Source organism: Canis lupus, chromosome 13, assembly GCF_011100685.1.
Source record: "Canis lupus familiaris isolate Mischka breed German Shepherd chromosome 13, alternate assembly UU_Cfam_GSD_1.0, whole genome shotgun sequence".
NCBI classification, from domain to species: Eukaryota; Metazoa; Chordata; class Mammalia; order Carnivora; family Canidae; genus Canis; species Canis lupus.
This window is the reverse complement of record NC_049234.1, coordinates 10,479,250-10,486,627: the sequence shown is the minus strand read 5'-3', so window position 1 is coordinate 10,486,627 and position 7,378 is coordinate 10,479,250. Positions and strand designations below refer to the sequence as shown.

The 7,378-nt window shown below is 38.2% G+C and overlaps 1 long non-coding RNA gene across 1 annotated transcript in view; it reads right to left on the bottom strand.

The window, feature by feature from the left end:
* Positions 1–991: 991 nt before the first annotated feature.
* Positions 992–7,378, bottom strand: part of LOC102155669 — a 36,142-nt gene continuing 29,755 nt past the window's right edge. Inside the window, exon 5 of the long non-coding RNA XR_005368546.1 lies at positions 992–1,127. This is a non-coding gene — a long non-coding RNA (uncharacterized LOC102155669). The remainder of the gene's footprint in view (positions 1,128–7,378) is intronic.

The following is a 7,378-nucleotide window of genomic DNA, read 5'->3' as shown; positions in this document are numbered from 1 at the left end:
GAGCCTGACGTGGGATTCGATCCCGGGTCTCCAGGATCGCGCCCTGGGCCAAAGGCAGGCGCCAAACCGCTGCGCCACCCAGGGATCCCCCAAAATGACTTTTTAAAGACCCTTCTGAGTTCTGCTATTTCAGTGATTTTAGGCAGACTATGCTACAGATATAAATCACACTCTACCACAGCCTCTCTGCTATATCATCTAATAATTCTGCTTCCTTGTATTTATCCTGAATATTTCTCAAAGCACTCCCTGTGAATTATCTCATTTGGTGCTCATACTTTTTAAGAAGAAATCTAATGGAAAGACTATGGAGTCCAGTAGCAAAAGCCAGGGCTAGCAGGGCAACCACAAGTTCTGTGTCATTTATTGGAGTTTTTACTTGGGAAAGCCACGTAATTACCCTGATTTTCAGTCTCTTCACTTGCAAAATAAAATAATTAGGCTAGACAATCTTTATTGTTTCCTCTGGATATTTTTCTCTCTCCCTCTCTCTCATCATGATGTAGATACAGATATAGATATAGATATAGATATAGATACAGATATAGATATATAGATTTTCAGTCAAATATTCTTCCCTCCTTTAAATCAGCATTTAAGGACCGGCCCTTTCAGAAGACTGCTTCTCAAGCAATACCACCAATTCCTAATCAGCAGAAGAATTTACTTGCTCCCCTACAGATCTGTTGTAGGTCATTTCTTCAGTAATGTTGTGGATTCCAAGCCTAAATCATTCTTATTCTTTGAGTCTATAAAACTAATACTGAGGTTCCCACTCTCTATTTGAAAAAAATCAGTGGCTGACAATGCATTAAGCACAACATTCTAAAAATAAGCTCTTGAGAAAGAAAAAGCCTGCCCTAAAGTTTTAAGATTTACCACAAGAGGGCAGAGCTGATTCAATTCTGGACGACTCTCTTTTCTTTTTTTCCTTCTTTGTTTCTCTTTCTTTTATTCCATTTATTTAATGTGTTAAAAGAGATACACAGATACAGTGATGATAAGAATATAAATTGGTAAAAACTTTTCCCAAAAATAGCATGGTTCCTTTCCTGACAATCATAAAAATGCTCATATCCTACAACGCCAATTTCATTTTGTTGAAATGTGTCCATAAAGTATGAGTCCTAAAGAAATAAAAAGCAATATATAAAAAAGCCTTTGTAACATTTTATACATTATCTTTTAAAAATTGAAAAATCTAAATGTATAATATTATAGATTTAAATAAATAAAACAATAAATAAATATCAAACTGGTGGAATCAACTGCAGCTTTTTTTTTTTTTAAGATTTTATTTATTCATAAGAGACACAGAGAGAAAGGCAGAGATGCAGGCAGAGAGAGAAGCAGGCTCCACGTAGGGAGCCCAATGTGGGACTCAGTCCCCGGACTCCAGGATCACACGTTGGGCTAAAGGCAGGCACCCAAACGCTGAGCCACCCAGGCGTCCCAACTACAGCTCTTTTAAATGAATATTTAGAAAACTGGATAGCAAAGTATTAATATACTTACATTAAGTGAAGAAGCAAAGAATATAACATTTAATTTATTTTAGACTGTATGTATGTAGAAGGTATGCAAGAAAAAAAAATCACAAGTGCTTATTCAGTGAGACCAGAATAAAGTGTAGAAAAATTAAAAACATTCTTTTTCTAGAAAGGTAGAATAAGTAATTTCTTATTTGTGAAACTATTATTACAGCGTTATATATGCCATGCATTTTAAGGCCTTTACTTAGAATCAGTGGTGAGTATTCCACGTCCTTAGGGCTTTGTTCAAGACATTTTCACCTGAATTGTCAAGGGTGGCAGACATTGCTAGCTTCTACCCAATCTCCATTCTTCCCTCCATTCTTATTAACTAAATACACAGTTTGGTCACAAAGTACCCTGTTTTAATGCTCATCTCCCCCCTAAAACTTTACAACCAGAAAAATCATCCCAGTTCTGACATGTAGGCAGAGGCCACTGGTTGAGGCTTCTGGGAAAGCTCTTCTGACACCCTCAGCTGACATAAAGCTTTTGTCTTTGCCCTTTACCCATAGCCTCCCCCATATTCTTCTAGTACAGGATGCAGATATCATGCCTACAGGCAAAACAGCCATTTTGCAGCCATGACGATAAAAGAGACATGCAAAAGGTGGCAGACCAGGAAGACAGAGGAAGCCCAGTCTCTATGGGTGTCATGGAGCTGTCATGCCAGACCTGTACAATGGCCTCTGGATTTCTTGTATAAGCAAATTGAATCTATTTGGGAAAGTCACTGCAGTCAAGTGTGCTGTGTTGTAGCCAAATAAAATCTTAACAGATACACCATGAAAAGAAACAATAGAAATATGAAGTTAACCTAGTAACATGAAGAGAACCACAATCAACTTCAAGGGTAGCAATGGGCATGTTGGAAGGATTAGTAGATGAATTCTTCAAGACATACCTCAAGGAGCCTCTTGATAAAGTTCAGTTACCAGAAGGCTTTATCTATGTTATAATATGAACTCTGGCTGCAGACTTTAAAACTTCTGAGCTCTCAGAGGTGCTCTCTGACTCAAATCTGGTGTGGCACCAATCTTTCCATTTTTGGTATAGTGGAAAGGGTATGCCACTTTAAAAATCCACCCCTAAACATATATAGTTGCACAAACATTCAAGCTACATGTAAAATATGCTTCTTATAGCATTGCCTTAATAACAGAAAAAGCAACATTTAAATGTCCAGTAGGGATTATACTAAATACCCACATTCTGGGATACTATACAACTTTTTATAAGTTCAGATCTGTAACACCTCTAAAGTTCTGTTTATTTTAAAAAGCAAGTAGTCAAGGGACACCTGGGTGACTCAGTGGTTAAGCATCTGCCTTTGGCTCAGGTCCTGGGATAGAGTCCCACTTTGGGCTACCCGCAGGGAGCCTGCTTCTCCCTCTGCCTATCTCTATACCTCTCTCCCTGAGTCTCTCATGAATAAATAAATAATTTTTTAAAAAAGCACGTAGTCACAATATGATCCCATGTATTGAAAATAAAAGTAAATATATTAGATATTTATGTAAAAATGCATAAACAGAGGACTGAAAGGATGCACCCCAAATTATTCACCATTCACAGTGATTAGGAATGCCCTGTCTGCAATTGTATTGTTTGAATGTGTACAATTATGACTTGTGTAATTTAAATATTTTGCAAAGATAATTCTGCACTCCCCTCAAGCAAACTTGTTTAGGCAGAATGTTTTCACTACACTTTGTTAAATCTAAACATATTATTCTTAGGAAATATTATAAACATTTTAATATAAAATTTCATTTTGTTTTTTGTTTGTTTTGTTTTGTTTAATATTTTATTTATTTATTCATGAGAGACACAGAGAGAGAAAGAGAGAGAGAGGCAGAGACACAGGCAGAGGGAGAAGCAGGCTCCATGCAGGGAGCCTGATGTGGGACTCGATCCTGGGACTCCAGGATCACACCATGGGCCGAAGCCAGACTCTAAACCGCTGAGCCAGCCAGGGATCCCCAAAATTTCATTTTGAACATAATGTTTTTAACAAACATTTTTGAAAAGGAGAAATTTTATTTATAGCTGAAAAGTAATATAAAAAGTTGTTTGAATTTAAATAAAATCTGGTGGAACTAATAGTTCTTAGAGCTGTAGTCCTTAGTGCCCTAGGAAAAATCCTAGCATAGAGGCTAGAGGCTGAGCTGCCACACCATCCCTGAGCCTGAGGATTCACCTCTCTGCAACTCTGAAGAAGGACACTGGATTGGGTTCTGTGCAGATTGCAACACTGGAAAGTCACTTCCCCAAGACTGGGAAATGACTCCAGCCTCCTAGACAGAAGGAAATCTTGCTAGCAGAGGCCTCTGACACAAGAGCTGACAGTCAACAGCAGCCAAGGTCATGAGACATTGACCCATCCCTGTGAGGCGTGCACATCAGCCTTCCCTCCTCATCACCTTCCTGCCGGCTTCAACAATAAGGGAAATAAATGCAAGTGTTGAGCCAACCTAGAGTGTATGCCTGTGTCATCAGTGATTTCTCTTGGTATGGTCTGCTCTTTGAATTCTGAACACAGGGGCTTTACATTTAAATGTGACTCAGAATAAAGCAACAATGCAAATGTCTCAGGGTATTACTCATTATTTAGGGATAGAGGGAGAGAAGAGACAGACAGATTCTCAGATCAAATAGATGCAAACTCAAATCCAGACTCTACTCCTTAATGCTCGTGTGTCCTTGGGCAAAGGAACTTAATCCCTTTTTTCCCAAATCTGTAAAGTGTGCTTTGGTGGGGTGGAAAATATTCCCTGCACAAAGAGATATCTGTGTCCTAATCCCTGGAGCTATAATTTTTACCATATGGCAAAGTCTTTGTAGATATGATTAATGTTAGGATTTTGACATGGGGAGATTACCCAGGTGGGCCCCACATGCAATTACATATATTATTACAGGAGAGAAGCAGAAGGAGATTTGATACAGAGGAGGAAGAGGCACTGGGACCACAGAGATAGAACTTGGAGTGATGCACTCACAGGTCAATGAATGCCAGCAGCCACCAAAAGCTAGAAGAGGCAACGAATGGATTCTCCCTTAGAACCTCCAGAAGGAGTGTTGCTATCTCTACTGACACTTGATTTCAGCCCAGTGATAGCAGCTTTTGAACTTCCAACCTCCAGAACTTTGACAGAATAGGTTTCAATTGTTTCAAACCATCAAGTTTGTGGTCATCTGTTACAGTAGACATAGGAAACTAATACAATGGAAACATAACAACAGTGGAAACAACAACAATCTTGTAAAATGGCTATGAGAATTCATGATTATCTGTACAAAGCTAACAGCACAGTGATGATCACATAATAATCAACAAATGGTATTATTTTTGTTCTCAATATATTATTTAAATAACCTGTAAAATAAATAATTTCAATTGAGTAATTTGTCTACTCCCTGCCTAACCCTACATATACTCACACTGTATCTCATAAAGTATTTAAAAAAAAAACTGTAGCATGATCCACAAAGGGAGGCCAGAACCATAAGAAGCATAAGATGATGTCCTGGTCATTCATTCATTCATTCTTTCAACCAAATTTATCAAAGACAGTCCATGAGGATAATGGTGTAGAAACTGTAATACCATGTGTTAAGCATTCTAATAGAAGGATTTCCAAGTGGCCGAGGACCTCCTATTTCTCCCCAGAATTCCCAGAAGATGTGGAAGTGGAGTCTTAAAGAATGATAAGGAGTTGACAGGGGAGAATCTGGATAAAACATTAAGGCCGAGCAATTATTTGGGAAAGACACAAAGACAAATAGCATCCTAACAGCAAATGTTTCTGTATGATTCCGGTGTAGGGCTAGGGGAGGGGGAAGGAGAGGAGAAGCAAGAGACAAAACTGAAAAAAGAGTTAAGGAAAAGATAATGAAAGGACTAACGGGCACTGCAAAGGCATTTTCTTAAAACTTTTATTTGTTCTTATAAGAGATATGTGTATATATATTCAAACCACTCAGGAAGATACAGATAAAAAAGAAACCCCTCTCCCATGGGCTGGGCCCTACTCCATAGAGGCTAAAGGAGCTGATGCTTACCATTTCCGATATTTGTCTTTCTGTTGGTCATCCTGAAACTGAAAGACTATGTATTTATACCTATTTCTCAATCAACTTTAAACATTATTGAGTGATGCCTCACTATAAAAGATGTACAAACCAGCACTTTCACACTTGTTCCCTCCACTGCCTCCTCCATACTCCCAGGAAACACATTTTTTAGTCATTTTATTGTGGGTGTTTATGCATTTTATAATATGCTTTGACCTCTTTCTCTTGATCTATTGATTTAGATAGTATCTGTAGACTACTTCCTGTATATGATGAATTTAAGCTCCAAGAGATAAGAGGCCATCTGTCTTCAAGATGTTTTTGTTAGAAGCATATCACAATTGCCTGGCTTATAAAAGCAGGTGAGCTACATGTACAATTAAGGACCTACTCCCCTTTCTTTACTCCCTCCATTATTCATCTTTCCCTACTATGCCATCTCTTTACATTGTCTTAGGTATATAAAATCTGTTTTGTCACTGAAAGATTTTTAACTTCTTCAATTTACTCATCAAGGCATGTTTAAATGAAGATCTACTTCAACTTACTCTGCTTGGCACTCAGTGGTCTTCAAACTGAAAACTTTTCCCTTATGCCAGTGCTGAGAAACTTCCTCATTTTGGTTTGGTTTTATGTTTTATTTGTTTGCTTATACTTCTGGAATATTTCTGTCTTTTCATTTTATATATTCCCTTTTGACAATTATTATTCAGCTGTTCTATATTGATACTCTATATTTTTTCTTTAATTTTTTTCTCATGTTTTCAGTGTCTTTCCCCTTTTTTTAAAGATTTTATTTATTTATTCATGAGAGACACACAGAAAGAGGCAGATACATAAGTAGAAGGAGAAGCAGACTCCCTAAAGGGAGCCTGATGCAGGACTCAATCCCTAGGACCCCAAGATCATGATCTGAGCCAAAGGCAGATGCTCAACCACTGAGCCACTCAGGCATCCTATCTTTGTCTTTTTGTTCTACATTCTAGAAAATTCCTTGGCTGTTTATTCCAGGCCTTCAACTATTATTATTAATTTTATTTTTATGAATTCTCTTCTTGATCCCCATTTTTTTTCATAACAGTCTGTTCTTGTTTGGTAGGTATGAGCAATCAAAATTACTTAAAAATGTTCTCTCCTAGAAAATGAGTGAAAATATAAGTGAGGGTAACAAAACATGAGAGATTCCTTACTCTGGGAAATGAACGAGAGGTAGTAGAAAGGGAGGTGGGCAGGGGGTTGGGGTGACTGGGTAATGGGCACTGAGGGGGGCTCTTGACAGGATGAGCACCGGGTGATATGCTATATGTTGACAAATTGAACTTCAATTAAAAAAAAAAAACTTTTCTCTCCTACTATGAATTATGTTTCCTTAGAGACCAAATTTTCTGCTTCTTTTTTCGCCCTTGGTGCTTCTTTTTCATACTGCTGGATCTCCTTAAAGGGTTGCTAAACTTTGACTGACGACTTATAGTTGAGTGATGGTTAACTGATGCATGGACTGTGCTGTCTTGTTGCTGAAAAAGCAAGATGGATGCGAATTCTATTTAGGTGAGGTTGATGTGTGGGCTTCAGCTAGGGTGTACAGGAGGAAAGCAAGAAGGCAGACTGCTCTCAACCCTCCCACTCTCAAATGTAAGATAAAGAAGATACTATTCAGAAGCACTACTCCCTGATCTGAGAAGCTTTATTCTTCCCAGGAAGAGTGGTACTATTTCTCTGAAGAGTACCTATCTGGCTTCAAACTACAGACAAATGCCAGAACTGCACAC